The sequence below is a fragment of the Xyrauchen texanus genome, chromosome 38, assembly GCF_025860055.1.
Source record: "Xyrauchen texanus isolate HMW12.3.18 chromosome 38, RBS_HiC_50CHRs, whole genome shotgun sequence".
NCBI classification, from domain to species: Eukaryota; Metazoa; Chordata; class Actinopteri; order Cypriniformes; family Catostomidae; genus Xyrauchen; species Xyrauchen texanus.
This window is the reverse complement of record NC_068313.1, coordinates 28,233,810-28,255,186: the sequence shown is the minus strand read 5'-3', so window position 1 is coordinate 28,255,186 and position 21,377 is coordinate 28,233,810. Positions and strand designations below refer to the sequence as shown.

The window sequence follows — 21,377 nt, the reverse complement described above, 5'->3', positions numbered from 1 at the left end:
ACGAATCATTCACAATAAGTTCAATAACAAGCATTTAGAAAATAGATGGGGTGAATTTTCATTTCATGCTGACTTTAAGGAAACTGGTCTCCAAAAAGTTGGAAAAGCATCTTATTTTCATCCTCCGTATACAGCCTCCAAAGGCACCATTTTCCTGTTTCTGGATGCAGCCTCTGTTACCGATTGACAGAGAGGAGGCATGCCACTCGTTTAGTTCGGTAATCTCATTTAACAAGGAGAGAAAGGGGATGAATGAATTAAGAGTAAAGTGACTAATAACATTACAATGACATCAGGACGTATAAATCCTGTAATAATTTTTAGGCTTTGTTGTCTTTTTTGGTATACTCCTTGATGGTCATGAATAGCAGTTCAATTATGATATGCTTTGTTGTTATTTGCAGGGGAAAATGCTTATGATATTAAAACACAGATAAAGTCTCTTAGTAGACACAGTGATTTTAATAAAGTTGCCTATAATTAGACTTGTTTCGGTAGTGAAAGTCATATATGTATGTAATATACTGTATATATATGTTGCATGGTGATATATGTATGTACAGGGTTGGGGAGTAATTGAATACATGTAACAGGATTATTTATTTAAAATACAAAATATAACTCCACTACAGTTACAATTTATATAATTGGTAATTAGAATAGAGTTACATTAAAAATGTATTTGGATTACTGAAGAGATTACATTGCTTCATTAATTTGTTTCATTTAATATTTAGTCCTTTCAGTTGGAAAACATTTAAATATTATAAATGATGCGATCAAAGTACGTTTGGAGCAGAAGAAATAGAAATAAACCATGTGTAAATTGTCAGCTTTACGCTAAGCTAAAATGCTATTTCTAGCCATTTTACATGCACGTGTTACCAGACATGATCATGTTTTTATCAAGAAAATTCATGTTGGATCATAATTTCTTTTTTTCTAGTAAGATCTTTGATATTAGGGCAAAAATCATATTCTTGATGATAATTTTTGCATTGTTTTCCTGTAAAAATATCTAAAAATCCTTAAAACCACATTAATTTGATTAATCTTGTTTTAGAAACAACTTTGCATAAGATATTTAGGTTTTTCAGAGAATGTTTTTAACATGTATATTTTGTCTTACTGTATTGGCAGAGTTTTTAGAGTAAAAAAAAGTGAAAAATTCTACCAGTGCTGAAGAAGTAATCCAAAGTATTTAGAATATGTTACTGACCTTGATTAATGTAACGAAACACATTACAAATGACATTTTACAGCATGTATTCTGCAATCTGTAGTGGAATACATTTAAAAAGTAACCCTCCCAACCCTGTATAAGTATATATATATATATATATATATATATATATATATATATATATATGTAACAATATAAGGATGGGCAAATAGGAGGCAGGAACTGGATGAACAGAAAACATAAACTTTAATGGTATACTTAAAACCATCATAAACAAGCGTGCTGTGCAGCCGCTTGCGTCTCTCTCTCAAACCTGTGTCTCTGGCCCCCTTTATCTCGCTCTCCTGCTAATCGGCTGATTCAGTGCTGGCCGTGCTCCATCATGGTCCTGCCATGCCCTCCTCCTCATCACATGTACATATAAATATATATATATATATATATATATATATATATATATATATATATATATATATATATATATATATATTTATGTTTTTATTATACCTTTATTTTACCAGGGTTATTCTATTAAATTCTCTTTTTGGAGTGATTTTCTCTTTTGAATGAATTCAAAAAACTTGAATCACGAGTTAATGACATACATAGAAACATCAGGAGAATAAGATTAAATCTACAGTAGGTGCAAAATTATTGATATTCTACAATAAACAATTTTTTTTTATTTGTTAATAAATGTAATATATATATATATATATATATATTCTTTTTTTTTATTTTTTTTTATTTTCGTTTTTTATTATCCTTTAAACAGTTTCAGTGTAATTTAGTAACTTTATAAGTGTGTTTATTGTAGAAAATGATGACTGAATATTAGCCAGCTATCTTGAATGATGTAAACTGGCTAAAAAATCTGCTAAAGAGTGGAATACATTAAATAAGCACATCTAATAGTGTCATTGGGGGCCAAGCCCCCCTGAGATTGAAATCGTTGAATCGCCCCTGCTGGAACTTTCTACATAGTTTTGCGAGTTTCATGTTGCTCATATCACTATGTCTCTTTTGTTTCACATACTGTTACTAATTTTGACTCAAATCAATGTTTCAAGTCCATTTGTTTATTTGGTGTAGGCATTTAAAAAGTGAAATAAGGTTCAGTCAGTTGGTCATTACTGTACATTTCAGGAGCTTATTATAAGTTTCCTGTAACTTTTGGCTGAATATATGTGGTATTTGTTTAGTTAGAGAGCATGTGCAGTCAGCCAATCATTTTCGCAAAATAAACCCTGACAAATAGACCACGTATAACGCTGAAGGGGTTTATTTTGCGATAATGGCAGGTTGTCTGTACATTACCCCTTACTTATTGTATAATCATTCTAACATTTACTGACAACTTATAATTAGCTCTTGACAGCATAAAATATTAAATAAAATGGATGTTGATTATATCGCATTTATCTAGATTAAGCAATAAAGAGAACACCTATTTAGTTTAAGGTCTAATACAGTTTAGAAAAAGGCACACTCATCTGTTTGAATTTTTCCTCCCTCAGCTGACATCGATGACATGCATATTTGCTACGTGCTTCGAGACGGAGACAATGCCACAAGCGACATATTCTACTTTTCCATTGAAGATAGTGGTAGGATATTTAAGTCTCTATTTATTATTTTGGCCTCAGGATGTTTAAATGATAAATGTGTGCATCATCATTCACCAAGTTTATGCAAGTGAGGGTGTGACTTTGCAAGAGTAATAACTACAATCCATAGAGGATGGGTTTTCTCCTACTGGGATGTCTTTTCATTGACACATTGGCATATTGTGGAGGAAAACCTGAATGCAGCTTTGGCAGTTGTCTATCTAAAACTGTTACTGATGGTTTCAACGAAACTATCCAATTATAAACCTGCCATATGCACTTCCCAGAATGCATTATTATGGGTTTAGTGCTTTGGTGCCAAATAAAATTTGAGCTGATATGTAAGAAACAAGCGCTCCACTTTGAAGATCACTTGTGAGATGAAAACTTTCATCTATATTTAGCAGCCATAATATGTCTTCTGAAGGGGGAATGTCTTAATAACTGTCTTTTTTAGGCTAAGTAGGAAATGCAGATAAGTTGTATGATGGATTGTTTTAGTTTGAACCTCAGAATGATAAGTGAACTTTTTACACAAATCAGCTCCATTTCTTCCGTCTTTCATTCTCTTGTATAGCTGTAGTGCTACTTGTTGTGCTTCTTTGTTTGTACGTACAGCCCGCTTGAAAACATTAAAGGCTTCAAGTGGAATGCGAAAAGTGATTGCTTGTTTTAATGGGTTTTGAGTAAATGTTAAAAGCAATGGTTTATAATTTACTCGCCTTAATGCCGTTCTGACCCTGAATTGTTTTCTTTCATCTGTGAAACACAAAATTAGAATTAGGTAGAATGTCGGAGCTGATCGTTTCCATACAATCAAAATGGATGGTGATTTATACTGCCAGGCTTAAGAAAAGGACAAAACACCACAATAAAAGTATCATAAAGTTTTTTTAAGCCATGTGATAGATTTTTTTTAATGAAAATCCTGAAATTGAAGTCGTTGTCCACTGATAATCTTCCACTCTGCCGGAAATCTAATTTTTACTTGTGTTAATAAAATGGTGCTTTTAGATGTGTCACACCTGGTTTGACTACATAGATGCCAAGCCATTGGTCCTCACTTGTCACATGACCAGAAAATAAAACTGCAATTGAGATTTGTGAGGTAAGGCAGATGGGAAGATTATAAATGAACAGCAACTTAAATTTAGAAAAAAAAGACATGGAATATAATTATATATATAATTGCACAAACTTTTACTTTTATGATACTTTCATGGTACGTTTTGTCTTTTTTTGGAGCTTGACTGTGTACATCACAATCAAATATTTTTGTATGGGAAACACACTCAAGCACACACAATCTGCCTAAGATCTCTTTTTGTGTTCCACGGAAGAAAGAAAGTAATGTGGGGTTGGATTGACATGGGGGTGGTAAATGATCACACTATTTTCATATTTGGGTTTCAGAGTTTGTGAACCACTCTTGACAGCCTGTTCGTTGTTCTCCTACGCCATGGCTTTAAAGAAACATGCAGAATTTTGATGACATTGTTTCTGTTATTCCCATGAATATAAAAAAATAATTATGCTCTCACCACCCACACTTAGTCTTCTGTTGCCACACTAGAATTATTAGATTAAAGCAAATGCCCTTTTGCACAGCTATGGGTAAGAAACTTACATACAGTTGATGTTTTTTTGAAGATGGTTGTATAGTAATTTATCTTTAATTCTTGAGAGAAAGCTAAATAGAAGCTTTTCACGTGGGCTAGGTCGATCAAACCCATTCATAGCTTCTCTGCAGTATGAGTTTGGACACTTCCCCAGTAGGTTTATTTGTCAAACATTTACTTTATTTAATAAAAGCATTAGATGAAGAAGACTGGCTGATTTTATGGATTTGGCATTTACTACTGTTGTTCAAGGTGCATGCTAATTAGATGATTAATTTGCTCAATTTCAATCGAGTCAATTGACCAGCACAAAGAGCCTGTGTAATACAGTGGCATTGGTAAGTGGCGTTTTTGCCTTCTGTAGTTTGGCAGTTATACAATGGGATTCAATTGTTTCTGAAGAAGCAAAGATGTCCTCGTGTCTTGTGGCAGTTGTTTTTTTTTTGGATATGAAGTTCTCTTTCTTATTTCACTTTAAAAAAAAACATGGTATTTATATTTATAAGTGGATACTTTCAGACTTCGCATGCAACAGAATTATATCCATGTGGTAAAATCTAAAATGTACATTAACCTTGTAACGGGACCTTTTAAAGAGCACTAGTGCTAAGCATAGCTTACAAAGTTAGTGGGCATGACCATGAAGATTTGATTTTTTTCGTGCAAGCATGCGCTAAGTGTAGGCACAAGAGGGTTTGGCAAAATTGCAGGCACAAAGGGCAAATGGGCTGGTTCAAATGGAATTCAATTCTGAGATACTTCTCCGGTTATTGCACCACTGGCGTCCTATTATATTGTCCACATTTGTCAAGCATCAGTTATATGAACAAAGACAGCACATTCATAAGACGTTGGTAGTGGTAATGGACTTTATGCAGTGAATTAGAAGAATAGAAATACAGATGTACGTAATTTTGTGAATTAACTCTGTCCTTGTTAAATGTCAGGCATATTTTTATAACAGTGACATGCTACTTTCATACAAGTGGAAAATGCTTCCTCGTCAGGATTTGGACGTAGGATCCAAGTATTATTAATCATATTGATCAAGTGACAAACAAATCATGGCTAGTAGCCTATTAACAGTGATTGTATTGGCCTTCAAGTTGGATCGAGGGATAATTTTTTCTTCAGTTCTACTAGTTGATTTTGCTTTAAAATTCAAATTAATTTATTGAAACCAGGGCTCCAGACTCAAATAAATGACTAAGGAACCATTGGCTCCTAAATTTAAAAATTTGAATTGCCACATCACAGAAATGCTTGATTTAGATAATTGTTCATAAACAAGACAAAAAGCCAAAGACAGCTGCCAAAGCAACTCATTAATCGGGTGTTTATTATACAGTATATACTGTATAGTTGAGTGCACAAATGTGCATTCCCCTTTTGTTTTCACACCCCTTTCAGAATTTATTCAAATATAAGAGATAAGAGATTATTTTTTATTTAGTACTGTTTCATGATAAACCATGGTAAAATTCCAGACTGTTTCAAATGTTAATTATTATTAAAACCGTTTTTGATTACCTCGATTTGGAAACCTCACAGTAAATACTGTCCAGCATCAACCAAAGTTAGCAACAGTCTGATGTAGCCACAGCATGGGTTTTATTTTGTGTGAAAACATGGCGGAAGGCAGTGACAGCGATCAGATTTTTCAGCCTTCATCAAGAGCCAAAGACCAGAGAAAACAAAATGTAAATATAAAAATAAAAAACATCCTTTAGGCGTAGCATACAATGGGATCATCGTTATCCTTCATCTGCTTGGGAGGAGACATGGGGGATATCACAAGAGATTTACTCCAGTGTTTGGATTTACTGCTTCAAATTAAAAACTGAGGTGATTGTTGCAAGGTAAGAACGTTATTTAACATGTGTTGTCTATATTTTCTATTGAAAGTCAAAACGTTTTAGTTACGAAGCATTTATTTGGTGGAGTAATGCTAGTTATTTCTGGAGAAAATGACATGAATGTTCCACGGACAGGCAGCTAGCCTCTATTTTTAATTTCTATTTAAATTGAAACTTGCTAAATAAACATTAGCTAGCACTTTTGTTTGCCAATGTTGTCGCTTGTGAAAAATCCACCTGAAGTAATGTGAGGCAGAGAGCAGATGCTGTTCAGACCTATTTTTAAGCTGTTTTTTAAACTGTCTGAATGCCCGGATGCTTGTTTATTATCCAACTCTGTCCGTGGTGGCAAAGGAAAATTAATACTGAAGAAACGTCTCGGGTTACTTAACTGTAACCCCTGTTCCCTGATAAAAGCAGAACGAGATGCTGCCTTGATTTAGCGCTTTGGGAACAACTTTAGGTGTGACCAGCTGTGAATATGTGTGCAACACGTCAAGGAAATTGACCAGAATTTATAGCCTCTGCTGGTGACATCATTGGATGCACCTGTGACGCATCTATTTATAGCCCTGCTACAGGTGCATCCAATGATGTCACCAGCAGAGGCTATAAATTCTGGTCAATTCATCAGGTATTTTGTCTGAAGAGCAGTCCTGGGGCATCCCAGTGCAGCAATGAAGCGCAGCATCTTGTTCCACTTTTATTTACGTTTACATTTATTCATTTGGCAGACGCTTTTATCCAAAGCGACTTACAAAAGAGGAAAACATAAGCGAATCATCTTAAGGAGACATTTGTAGGAATAGTGCCATACTACAAAGTTTTACTAGCATTAGAATAGCATTCAAAACAGATTTAAGTGCAAAAATATTTTTTTTTTTTTTTTTTTAGTGACTGGTTAAGTGCTCTTGGAAAAGATGTGTTTTTAGCCGTTTTTTGAAGACAGAGAGTGAGTCAGCTTCACATGCACATGCAGGAAGGCCTGCAATGAGGGAGTTACAGTAGTCCAGTCTAGTTATGACAAGTGACTGAACAAGCAGTTGTGAGGCATGTTCAGAAGGAAAGGTCTTATTTTCCTGATATTGTAGATTGTGAATCTACATAATCTTGCAGTCTTTGAGATGTGGTCTGTGAAATTTAGCTTGTTTTATCAGGGAAACAGTGGTTACAGTTATGTAACCCGAGAAGTTCCCTGTCAAAAAGCTACACTTTGATGGTGCACTGATTTACTACTTTGGGAACGAGAATACCCACGCCGGGGCACTGTGGATGTCCGGACCCCTTACAGTTGTGTAGTTGTGCTCACAAGAGCGCGAGAGGTCTCAGACATGAGCTTGTGATGTTGACTCAAGGACATAAGAGCCCAGAGTGGCATGAACATCCAAAGTATAAATTCTTATGAATGTGTGCGGTGAGGACCAGCCTGCCGCATCACAAACATCACTCTCCTCTGGTAGAGTGAGCCCTGATACCTACTGGCGAAGCTTGACCACGCACCTCGTAGGTCAGGGTAATAGCGTCCCTCACCCAATGCAACATAGTCTGCTTGGTGGCGGCCACCCCCCTGCTGCGGCCCCCATGGCAAACTAATAGTTGCCCTGACTTACGCCACTGGTTAGTGCGGTGGACATAAGTCAGATGGCTCCAACTGGACAAAGTCCGTGCAGTCTTTCCTACTCCGACGTTGTAAACAGCGGGGAGCAGAAGGCTTCGAGAGTAACCGGATGTACAGTCGAGAAAGGAACCTTAGGCAGGTAGTCAGGATGAGGGTGCAAATTTGCTTTAACCATTCCTGAGGCAAAATCTAAGCAGGCTGGCAAGACAGACAGGGCCTGTAGATTCCTAATTCTTTTTAGAGAAATAATTGCCATAAGAAAAACCATCTTGAGAGTCAGAAGTTTATCAGACGCTGATTCTAAAGGTTCGAAGGGGGTCTCATCCAGACCATCAAGGACTATTGCTAAGTCCCATGAAGGGATCCTGGTCCTAGCAGGAGGTCTCCGTTGCATGGCTCCACGAACAAAGTGAGCGAGCAGAGTATGTCTCCCCAACGGCACCCCGTAAATCAAGGCATGGCAAGCCGAAAGAGCGGCCACGTAAACCCTGAGAGTGGCGGGGCATGTGCCTGCTGACAATTTTTCCTGCAGAAAGTCCAGAACTGAAGAAATCTGGCAGTTAACTGGATCTGCATTAGGTGCACTGCACCATCTTTCAAAGACACCCCATTTATTGGCATAACTTCTTCTAGTAGAGGGAGCCCTAGCACTTAGAATGGTCTCGATAACTTCAGGTGAAAGCCCAGTGTCCCTCAGTTGGTACCCTTCAGGGGCCAAACATGAAGGTTCCACAGCTCGGGCCAGATATGAAATATTGTCCCCTGCGCCTGAGACAGAAGGTCCCTCCTGTCCGGAATCGCCCAAGGCGAGCCGTCGAGCAGAGACATTATCTCTGAGAACCATACCCTGTTCGGCCAGCGCGGCACTATCAGTAAGAGGCAGAACCCTTGCTGGCGAACTCTGGGCAAGACTCCCGGGAGCAGAGAAACCAGGGGAAATGCATAGAGGTGCATTCTGGACCATTTATGAACCATCGCGTCCAGACCTAGGGGTCTGGGTGACTCAGAGAGAAGTAAAGGGGACATTGAGTAAAGGGGTCTGTTGAGAGGCAAAGAGGTCCACTTCTGCCCTGTAAAATCTCACCCAGATTTGTTCCACTCCCCCGTCTGTATTTTCTGTCTGGACAGTAAATCTGCTCCCACATTCAGGTATCCAGGGATATAAACTGCCCTGACTGACAGGAGCTTGCCCAAATGAGAATCTGACGTGCCAGCGTGTTCAGCTGGCGTGAACGTAGACCTCCTTGATGATTTATGTAAGAGACTGCTGATGTGTTGTCCACCCGCACCAGGACATGGCAGTCTCTCAAATGCTGTAGGAAGTATTTCAGGGCCAGAAATACAGCCATCAACCCGCATCGTGATTGAATTACATACAACACTCAGATAGGTAATTCCCTGAGTGGGAGAGAGAACGCTCTTTTTGAGGTTGAGTCTCAGACCCAGAGAAACCAGATGAGCTAAGACAATATCCCTGTGCTGAACTGCCAGTTCTTGAGACTGTGCTAGTATCAGCCAGTCGTCTATGTAATTCAGAATGCGGATGCCCCAGAGTCGCAAAGGAGCCAGTGCTGCATCCATGCATTTCGTGAAAGTGCGGGGTGATAGGGCTAGGCCAAATGGAATAATCCAATATTGGAAGGCTTCGCCCCTGAAAGCGAACCTCAGGAACTTCCTGTGTTGTGGCAGAATTTCTATATGAAAGTATGAGTCCATGAGATCGATCGTGACCAACCAATTGTGATGTTGGATTTGGGACACGTCTTGATAGTTAGCATCTTGAACTTGAACGCCCTGACTGAGTGATTCAAGCCTCGAAGATCTAAGATCGGACGCAACCCCCCACCCTTCTTGGGAACCAGGAAGTATCTGCTGTATTAACCTGACTCTCTGGATAGGGAAGCATGTTCTATGGTGCCTTTGACAGAGATTTTACAGTTCTTTCCACAGTAGACATGCTTGCTCCAGTTTTACAGTAGTGGAAACCACACCGTTGAAACGCAGAGGACGGTGAACAAATTGAATTCTGTAGCCTTTTTCTAATGTTCTTAGGACCCACATAGAAATACCTGGCATAAGGTTCCATGCTGCCAGGTTCTCTGAGATGGGTATTAATTTTGACACTTCCTGTTGAGGGGATGTCGAGTGTTCCGTGTCCTGGACTAAGGCTGGAAGCAACGGTACACCCAACATTTCGCTGGAAGCCTCTAACTCCCGAAACACCAGTGGCAGCGGGAATGGAGCGTTTTCATGGGGGTATCGGGAGGTTCGAAGTGGATGATACACGCACCCCGTCCCAAGGGGGGCTACCCCCACAAGGCTGGGCACAAGACAGTCAGGGCTTTTTCCTCTTGGAAATTACTGCTCTAAGGTCTTGCTTTGGGGGCTGCTGAGGGTGACGAGCCGGTCCCCAGTCTCTACAAGGGGGAGCAGGACTCGCCACGCTTTGTTTCTGAGCCTCCCTTCTAGAAGGAGCGGGGCTGGGTGGCCGACGGCCCCTCCCCCTGAGTGCGGCGAGGAAGGAATTGCCCGAAGGCTTCCTCGTGACTTTTTGCCTCCTGGAACCTGGTGATAACTACATTCATAGCGTCACCAAATAAGCCAAAAGGCGAAACCGGGGCATCGAGAAGGACAACTTTGTCCTTGTCTCTGGACATTCGGTATTGACCTAGGTAGCTTGCACCAGGCTGTGCGGTCAACCTCCAATATGATGTGAGAAATTTACTTTTTCATGCTGTTTTTACTGAGACAACATTACCTTGCATTATTGGTGATAGAAACAATAGAGCTATCCATGCAGACCTCAACACTTTGTGCACAAAACTGAATAACAGTGACAATCAGCAGATAATTTGTTTGATCATGAATGGGTAATTTTGAATAGAACATTTATTTCAGACTGCACAAAACAAAGATTTAGCAAATGCACAACATAATTAACTATGGTAAATGGTGTAAATAAACGTGCAAATAGTGACAGCAAGCAAGCTCATTAATTATTCAAGCTCAGTGCATGTTGGGAACACCCGCTTTGAAAAAGTTGAGTAAAATGTACTTATTTTATTTACCAGTGAGATTTACAAAAATTAGCAAATAATTATGAAAAAAAAAAAAAACATTTATTGTGCAGCATAAAGGGGCAATAATTGCCCACTGGTTTTAATTTTAGGGGCATTTGTTATTTTTATGAGGGCATTTCTTTTTTTATGAGGGTATTCAATAAAATACTGAGTCATTCTTTTATTCAAATACTTAAATTTAATAAATTATTTTGGTAACACTTTACAATAAGGTTCCATTAATTAACATTCATTAATGCATATTATATCATGAACAATATATTCATAAACATATTTATTACATTTTATATAAATAAAATATAGTAAAAAATATAAACTGAAATGTACCCTGTCTCTCCATGAAAGGGCTTACTGGACAGAGTAACTTGGTCAATTTAAATCGGCTGTTAATATGTTTGAATATTGAATATGCCATATTATTTACTGTACATTAATTAATAATTTAATTTATTCCATACCATAGACATCCATTTAAAATATGTTTTATTTGCCTTACCTTAACAAACATTATTACAATATAAAATACAATACAATACAAGATTATGCTTTAAAGAAACTGGAGTGCAGCTCATATCCACCATTGAAATCTGTTATTCCGAAGAACCACACGGTTGCTTACTTTTGTGACATCACGGTAAGTTATTATTTTAATGGACATTAATAATCACGATTACAATATCAAGGGCAATAATCGACAATTATGATTTTAGCTGAAATCATGGAGCCCTGAGAAATTGCCTTTCATGCTCTTTTTACTCAGGATGTAGTTGCTGAGATATGCAACTTTACAAACTGTCAGGGGTGGGAGCTTGTCCTAAACTGTATCGCCACAAACTGGTGGAAGGAAGTGTGTCACTTTAATAGTGTTGTCATGGCAGTGGATTAAATTACATGAAGTTGTAGTCAAACTGGAATGGTGGCATATATCTATTACACATTGTATGTTTAGGGTCCGTGTTTACATTAATGTTGAGTTGCTGCTGTGTCCATCTTGCTTTGTTTTCCGAAAGCCACTGAGTGGAAATGGACCCATGGTGCTTGGGCCTGTCATCGCTGCTTGCAGCTATATTTTAAATTGTAATTAGTGGAATACAGTTACTCACATTTTGTATTTTAAATACGTAATTCCGTTACATGTATTCCGTTACTCCCCAACCCTGATTGTATCAGATACTCATGACATAGCACACAATATATAATATACGGTATACACTGAATGTACAAAATACAATATATTATATATTATGCATATAACACATAAGTGGTGTGTAAATGTGTAGGTGAAGTGTAAAAATAATGGTAATTGAAATAGTGTCAGAAAATGTAACTACACAACAGCCTTTTATATTGAATTTGTGTGTGTATCCAGTTGTATATGTAATAGCTGTTTCATAAAGTGTGATTTGATTTTAATTGCTTAAAAAATCATCACTCAAGCTTCAAAGTGGTTGAGAAGGTCAGAATGAATCTGTTGTCAATAACCTTTGACCTTCTCCAGTTTTAATGGAGGCCAAATCCTATCTAGTGGAAGTAATGAATAAATAATTTTATGAAGGAGCTCAAATTGCTTTGCAAATGAATGCTGTTAGTTGGCATGAGATCCTTCAAAAGGCTGCCCTAAAAGCAATGGCAAAAGTGCCTTGGCTCAGATAACATTTGTAATAAAATTGGTCTCCCAGAGGATTATGACGTTTGCAAACGTTGACACAAATGTTGCGTGGTTACTATAGGAATTATAGTATTTTTGAATTTTTGAATTATTTGGATGAAACCAGTTTCGTTTGTATCTGAAGAAGTGGTTTTGTTTCAAAAAGTGAATGAGAAAGATTTTGATGTTAAAGAAACTAGACTAAAATAAATAAAAGACTAAAATAAAAAAAGGGGGAAATTAAAATGAATATTTTTCCAATTCTGTGACTTTCTGTCTCCCATTGAAAGCAAAAAGAGATGTTAGGCAGAATGTAAGTCTGTCACCATACACTTTAATTTGAATAATTTTCCATACCATGAAAGTGAATTGTAACTAACATCTCATCTTGTGTTTCACAGAAAATAATGGGTCATACAGGTTTGGAACATAATGACGGGTGAGTAAATGACAACAGAATTTAATGTTTTGGGTGAACTAATGCTTTAACTTGCAGTGCCACACAAAAATATGACAGATATTACTTGCCATGCTGCAAAATGCAGGCTGAAATGGACAGTTACCTTAAGCCATCTCGAGAAAGTACCCTATTTGCGGCTTTGCAATAAATGTTTTCCCAGCCCTCACAAAGACAATCTATTGGCCCATTTAACCTCCTTGCGCAGAGGCAAACCACAGAGTTCTGTCTTTGTTTTGGCCTTTTGCATTTTAAGAAATAATGCGCTCTCTATACAGTAATATAGGGCATTTTCACTGCATTGGTTTTTGCTTATGTCTGAATAAAGGAAGCTGTCAGCCCTTTAAAAAATGGTATTAAGGAAGGATCAACTCAGGAATAGGAGATGACAACGGCCATAATCTTTGAGGCAAATTGCTTTGCAGCACAACCTGTCAGGTTGCTGAATGGAGATCAACTAAGAGTGGATACTTGTGGTTTGCTTTTGTTGAAGCCAGCAAACTCTCTAACCTTTCTCCTCAAAGTTTCCATTGACCCAAAAGTTGAAACAACCCAGACAAGCTTTCAGCCAATCCTGTACAAAACTGCAAGATTTTCCCAGTACCACTTTATTTTAAGAATATTAAAGTGATAGTTTTGTCATTATTTACCCACACTCATGTTTTTCCAAACTCAAATGGCTTGCTTTCTTTGCAAAATGAAATGTTAGGCAGAATGTTAGCCTCAGTCAACATTCAATTGTATGGACAAAATATGTAGTGATAGTGAATGGTGACAGAGGTTAACATTCTGCCTAACATCTCATTTTGTGTTTCATAGAAGAAAGTCCTACATGTTTGGACACCAATATTTGGGGAACCTTTTCCTTTAACAAACATTACTGCATTTCAGTTAGGACAACTATTGGAGCAGTAAAACATATTTTTTTTATTCTATATATATATATATATATATGAGATATAAGGTATGGGCTTGGTCTTGGTCTTGGCAGACTAGATCTGCTCTACGCATGCTGCTACTGTTACTTGACATGAGTAAATATGCTGCTGCAGTTGCACAGAACCGATGTGCTGCTGACAGAGGAGTGCGCTGCTTCTACTGAACAAACATAAAATCCCCAACACTGTATAGCAGATCTTGACAGGTGATGCTGGGGAGGTGAAGGGAGAAACGCTGCATGTTACTGTGATGCTGCAGCTATGCCACTACGATGCGTAGGCGGGTTATATATAATTTGATGAGTCGATAGATATTTATAATTTGTTAACGTAGCAAGGTGTGCCAGGATGACCCATCGCCCTGCGCCACAGAGTTTCCTAACTGACCTTAATTTGGCATTCTAATGCTCAACAGATTTTTAAAAAGATTCGTTATTTAGCTTAGCCATTAGTTAAAAACTTAGAAATGCCATGAAAATCTTCTCTATGGACCCCTTGTTGAAAACCCTGACCTAACCAATGATCGAGCCATGGAAACTGTGCAGATATAGACATTTCGTTTTTTTGTATAGTCGATGGACATGGAGGCCTGAGGCCACTTTTTAGCAAGTTTGTTTTTGCAGCCACCTGAACCTCTCCCTTATATTTTTCTTTCTGATTTCACTCCTCCTTCCCGGTAAATCGAGCTTACCTGAGCACACACAAGTTCAAGCACTGCCTGTGGGTTGTTTGTGGTGCTTTAGAGGAGCTGTCTGCTCCAACCTCTAATCCACTCAGTCAGTCAGTAGAGGAGACGTTCCCAATGACAGATTCCTGCCTGCACCTTGCTTTTGTTTTCAATTCCTTCCTTTTCTTTTTCTCTCTGTCTTACTCTTATTATCTTGTTTGTCTCTGTGGTCCACAGAGACTTGTTTTTTCTGTTTTTATCAGATAAATACACACGTAGAGAATTCATTTATGTTGTATTATATATGTTTATTTGATCAAAAAAGCTATGATATAAATATATTTTTTGCAAGTCAATCTTAATGAAGTTGTATCAATCTGCTGGTCTTAATTAGTAGTTATTTCACAAAGAGCTATTTTAAATTTGAGTGGTCAGTGAAAATGTGTTTGTGGAGCGGAGGGGGGCGGGGCCGGGTCGGAATATCGCGCGCCGGTCCCCAATCGGCCTGATGAGGCATGCGAGGGATAAAGGCGGCCGGTGACGATGGTTCGAGAGAGAGAGAATTACGGGCATGTCCGTCATGTGTGTTTATGTTTGTGCTTTTGGTTTAAGTTTCTCATTAAAATATTATTTATGTTGACAAGCCGGTTCTCGCCTCCTCCTTGCCCATCCTTTAACTGTGTTACATTGGTGCCGAAACCCAGGAAGGAGGAGGGATGCCCGTCGCAGAGTCCTCGACACTGCCGTCCACCCTGGGGAGCGCTGCTGCCATCTGCCGGGTGACGGAGTAGCCCGACCGCCCGGATGCGGGGTACGGCCGTCGTCCGCGGGGCAAGTGGGGACTGGATACCCCAACCGCCTGGAGCGAGGGAGCCGCTGCCGGGGGCGGAGGAGTGCCCTGCCGTCCCCAGAGACGCGGAGGGGTCGAGGGAAGACCGCCGTCCGCGAGGGGAGGAGGGAAAAAACTCTCCGACCGCCCGGAGCGGTAGAGCCGCTGCCAGGGGCGGAGGAGTGTCCCCATTTGCCGCCAGAAAAGCGGAGGCGCGTTCTGCCCGCTGGGGGTCGAAGGTTTCACTCCGGTTCGCCCGGGGTTGGAGCGGCTGTCGTCCGCCTGAGTGTGGAGGAGTGTTCGAGGACCGCGCGAAGGTGCATCAGAGAACCAGTGAGTGAGCTTTTTCTCTCTCTCTTCTCTCTCTCTCTCTTTCGCACCGTGTTGGCCTTTTCCCTCGCCTATTTTTTGTTGTTGTGGTTGTTTTTTTCCCCTCCTGTCTCCTCCCAGGGCGAGGAAGGCGGGGCTGACCACGCGGGACACAAGATACACCCCGCCCCAGGGATAGGGGGGGGTGTACGTCATGCCGGTGGCACCCCGGCCTGAGATAACGCCGGGAGGAGTGTGGAGCGGAGGGGGGTGGGGCCGGGTCGGAATATCGCGCGCCCAGTCCCCAATCGGCCTGATGAGGCGCGCAAGGGATAAAGGCGGCCGGTGACGATGGTTCAGAGAGAGAGAATTACGGGCATGTCCGTCATGTGTGTTTATGTTTGTGCTTTTGGTTTAAGTTTCTCATTAAAATATTATTTATGTTGACAAGCCGGTTCTCGCCTCCTCCTTGCCCATCCTTTAACTGTGTTACAGTGTTGTTTCATTTTATTATAAAAACAAGAAGAAAAAGTGCTCCCGTATAATTTAATAGAAAATACAAAAATAAAGTTTCAACCAGTTGGGTCTTTGTCAGGCCAGCCTGATCTCATTAATATATGTAGCTATTTGTATGTTAATATTTGTAACATTTAAACATACATGTTTTTATGTTATAAACACTAAAACGTACAATATGGATGTTTGAAAGCATAAAAAGTTTTACGTATTTACAGCTTCTGACTCATCCATTAAAACTATTTTTTATTACATGAATCGATTATATATTTGCAAATTTGTACTGTTTTATTGATATTTTAGATCCCTTAACCCTACCCCAACCTCTAAACATAACCAAATTTCAACAATATAAAAACATGTATGTACAGTAGCAATGATTTGTTGCAATATATTAATTTATATATATTTTATAGCCGTTAATCCCACACCTACTCCTAAGCCTAAGCCTAACCATAACCAATTTACTGCAAGGGAACTACGGTGCAGAGGTCTGTCCAAGGGTTGAAAGTCTGATGTCAAGAAGGGGTCATTGTCACACGGTATGTGCCCTGGCACCATGCCCATCTCGGGACACGAGTCTGTAGCCAGTGCTGAAGCGGTGAGACACGCTTGCTCTGTTCCCAGTTGATCTGAAGCCATAGACTGCTGAGGTGTCTGAGCACCTGGTGAGCACACAGTAACTCTCGAGAGTGAGCCAGGATGAGCCAGTCATCGAGGTAGTTGAGTATGCGGATACCCACTTCCCTTAACTGGGCAAGTGCTGCCTATGCGATCTTCGTAAAGACGCGAGAGAACAGGGACAGGCCGAAGGGGAGGACCTTGTACTGATACGCCTGGCCGTCAAACGCGAACCGTAAGAATGGTCGTGTTGAGGCAGAATGGAGACGTGGACGTATGTGTCCTTCAGGTCTACAGCCGCAAACCAATCTAGCTGTCGAATGCAGGTAAGAATCTGTTTCTGTGTGAGTATTTTGAACGGGAGTCTGTAAGGCCTGGTTGAGAACTCGCAGGTCCAAGATTGATCGCAACCTACATTTACATTTATGCATTTGGCAGACGCTTTTATCCAAAGCGACTTACAGTGCAATTATTACAGGGACAATCCCCCCGGAGCAACCTGGAGTTAAGTGCCTTGCTCAAGGGCCCAACAGTGGCATCTTGGTGGTGCTGGGGCTTGAACCCCCGACCTTCTGGTTAGTAACCCTGAGCCTCAACCACTGAGCCACCACTGCCCCCACTGCAACCTGCCGCTTTTTTTGGGTACGATGAAGTTGTAGAAACCTTCTCCATCTTGGCTGGAGGGACGGGCTCTATCGCATTCTTGAGGAGCAGGGTCGTGATCTCTGCTCGTAAGGCGCTTGCTTTCTCGCCGCGCACAGAAGTGGAGCGAACACCGTTGAAACGAGGCGGGAGCTGGGCGAAATTAATTGCATAGCCGAGTCGGATGGTCCTGGCCAGCCAGCGCGACAGATTAGGAAGTGAAAGCCATGTATCCAAACTCCGCGCGAGGGGCACTAACGGGATGATTGCTTTTGATATACCGGGCGGGGCTTTGCGGTGGGGGGAGCAGGTTATAGAGCGTCCCGAGGCTTGGGTGCTGAGAAAGACTCAAAACACTTACCTACATCTGCGCACCTGGCAGGGGGTGGGTTAGAGACTGAGGAAGAGGTCCTAGTGAGGCATCTTCAGAACTCGTCAGCGCTGGCCTGCTGGGGCTGAGCAGTCGTGGGGCCGGAGGCGAGACAACTGCGTACGAGCGAACCAGCGAACGTCTGACTGCCTGGGTCGCCTGTCTCAGGAGTGCTTCGAAGCTTTCCTGGTCCTGGAAGGGGTCCTGAATACGCCACCTGCAAGGTGCTCGACACTGGGGCTGAGAGCTGGGCCCGGGTTGAGGCGGAGCTACCTGTTGTTTAGCCGCAGTGGGGCGCCCTCGGCGAGCAGGCGTGGTGTGCTGGTTTGGCGGTGCCGCGGCAAGATATGCCATCTGCTTCTTCACTGCCGAAAACTGCTGGGCGAAGTAGTCGATGGTGTCGCCGAAGAGGCCAAGCTGGGAGACGGGGGCGTTGAGAAAGTGTGCCTTGTCAACGTTGCACATTTCGACCATGTTCAGCCAGAGGTGACGCTCCTGGACCACGAGGGTGGCTATTGCCCATCCGAGTGCCTGTGCTGTGACCTTTGTGGCTCTGAGAGCGAGGTCGGTGGCAGAGCGCAGTTCCTGCTGCACGTCGGGGTCGGAACTACCCAGGTGCAGATCTTTGAGTGCCTTGGCTTGGTGAACTTGCAGGAGAGCCATGGCATGCAGGGTAGAGGCGGCCTCTCCGGTGGCTATGAAGACATGATGTACTTCCGACGTTCTCCTTCTGTCACTCACTTGACGTTGTGTCGATGTAGTGACACTAGGGTTCCCTATGGAAAACACCACAACTACTGAACTGTGTTACGTCAACTGGCGGTGCCAGACTTGCAGAGCTCTGTGTGCCTCGTTGCCACAGGCTATCATGTAACTCCAAACGGTCCTCTGAACCTCGGGGACAAGTCAACTGCCCAAAAATAAGGACCGGCTGACCCAGTCACGGCCTCTTTTCTTTTTTCAGAAAAAGAAGCTGGGGGCCATATAAGTTCCACGTCGGGTGTGTCCCTCCAAAGAGGAGGACACTGTGGAGACCACACCATGCCCAGAGAGGGAAGGGGGGCTTTAGAGTGGGAATACGACATATGGTCTTACCGAGTCTGGTCAGAAGTATGTAATCTGGACGTGTCCCGTGGTAAATCCTACCCGAAGGGGGAGCCTCGGTCAGAGAATACCAGAGCGGGCAGTGGGCGGATTCACGTGAAGCGAACAGGTCTACCTGTGCTTGACAGAATCGACTCCAAATCAGCTGGACCACCTGAGCGTCACCACTGTGCTGTTGAGGTGGCTCAGTATATGAGTGGCTCGCAACGACAGAGCGATCGGCAGGCGATTTCTGACATTTCTGAGTATAGGCCACCTTGGCGGTTGATGTACACAATCATCGCTGTGTTGTCCGTCCGGACAATGTCAGTACTACAACCGTAGTACTGACATTTCAATCCTTGACATTGGCACTGTGAATGTACACAATAATGTTCTTTGTTTGTTTGTAAAAGCACAATTTTTCATAAATGTTTATTAAAAAGTTTACCCCTGGTTTTCAAGGGTAAAATCCTACTAACAAAACTGTCTCATTTTTGTGCATTCTGAAGCCTCAGTGCATCAGGCATGCTGTCACCCCGCATCTGAAAGCCTGGAACTATCACTCAATACATCAGGCTACATTATGCTTTCCTGCTTTCTATGCTTTCCAGGCTACATTATGCTTTCCTGGCCTTCAATTCTTACCACCTTCTTCCTCCTCCTGTTTTGAGGAGCTGTTGACAGCAAGGGCCAAGCTGCAGTCTCACATTACCTTCCCGCTGAGCCTGGGCGTTGTGACTTGAGTCTGACAAGCCTTCCTCCCTCCACCTCTCTCTCTCTATCTTTCCTTTTTGCTCTGTCTCTCACCCTCCTACTCAATGACATGTGCTGAATGCGATAGTCACCTCTCCATCAGAATGATGTACTGTAAGGTTTTCAAGATAAATGAGATCCCGTCCATTGTCCTGATAGATGTAAGTCTTATTGTGTTGTGCTGCCTAGTATGGAATAGAGAATGTGAAATGTCAGTGTAGGTATTGGACGGCAGAATTTTTGACAGTGGAATAACTCACAAAGAACAGTTCTTGCACAAACACATGCTCTTTTTCATGTACTCATATTTTACAGTGGGGTCCAAAAATCTGAGACCACATTGAAAATATTGGATTTTTTCATTTAAAGCTTTAGGTAAATCTAAAGGAAAGTTTGGTAGCACTTTATAATATGGTTACATTTGTTAACATTAATAAATGCATTAGGTATTATGAAATAACAATGAACAATGTACAGTATGTTTACAGTATTTATTCATCTTAGTTAATATAATTTCTTTAATATAACTGTTTATTGTTAGTTCATGTTATGTTAGCACAAATAAATTACATAACTTTAATTTAAAAAGTAATTAAAAATTGCATGAAAACATTATTAGCTTAATACATATTAATGTTGCAACCAACATAACCAACATTAATAAGTGAAAGTGTGAAACAATTTTCATTGTTAGTTTATGTAAGCTAATATCGTTAACAAATGTTAACAAATGTAACTATTTTAAAGTGTTACCAAAAGTTTTGACGTAAAATTAAAAATACATATTTAAGATTCTTAATTTACATGTTTTTTGCATTAGCTTAAGAGTTTTACAGTGCATTTAAAATATACATTTACACAATTCAGCTTAAAATTAGAAAAAGATTGCATTATAGAGGCATTTTCTGTACTAGTGGTCTCAGACTTTTGGACCATGCTGTACATAGTCTTGTGCCTTCAGATTGGCCTGTATGTTCTGGCATCTGTCAAAACAGATGCATGGATCTCAGTGGAGGGAGATGTGGACAGCTGGTGCTGTTGAGCATCTTCTACAGGGAGTCAACCTGTGAAGCACTCCCTACCTGCCCCCACCTCCATTCTCCCTTGGGATAAAGGAATTTTAAGAGCTGTAATGACTAGGAGGAACTCATGAAGGAGTTATGAAAGATAGAGAAGTGGCTCAATCCTTTGGAATGATTATGAGCAACTTCTGAAAGCTGCGAGCCTTGTCACACCATGCTTGTCATACGGCTGCCTCAAATAAATTGTAATTTAAAACTTCTAGCTATTTACTGCTGTGACTTTTTGGAAAAAAGCATTCAGTGGAAAAGACAGTACAGTTTAGTTTTGTTTTTGGATGTGCTTTTGAAATGATAATATGGGTAGAAAACATAATGTCTCTATGGAGGTATGTATACTATTTCAGAATTGTTTTTACAATTTTAATAAATGTTTTGCCCTCACTATCTCATTTTAAAATGTCCTGTGGTGTGACAAATTAGTTTTTAAAAGTAACATTATTCCATGTAGTCTCTCAATTAGTATGCGGTCATAAAAGATGCATGCATAATAATTAAA

At 40.7% G+C, this 21,377-nt stretch overlaps 1 pseudogene; it reads left to right on the top strand.

Annotated features, from left to right (window-relative positions):
• Positions 1 to 21,377, top strand: part of LOC127631927 (FRAS1-related extracellular matrix protein 2-like) — a 121,240-nt pseudogene that overhangs the window by 8,348 nt on the left and 91,515 nt on the right.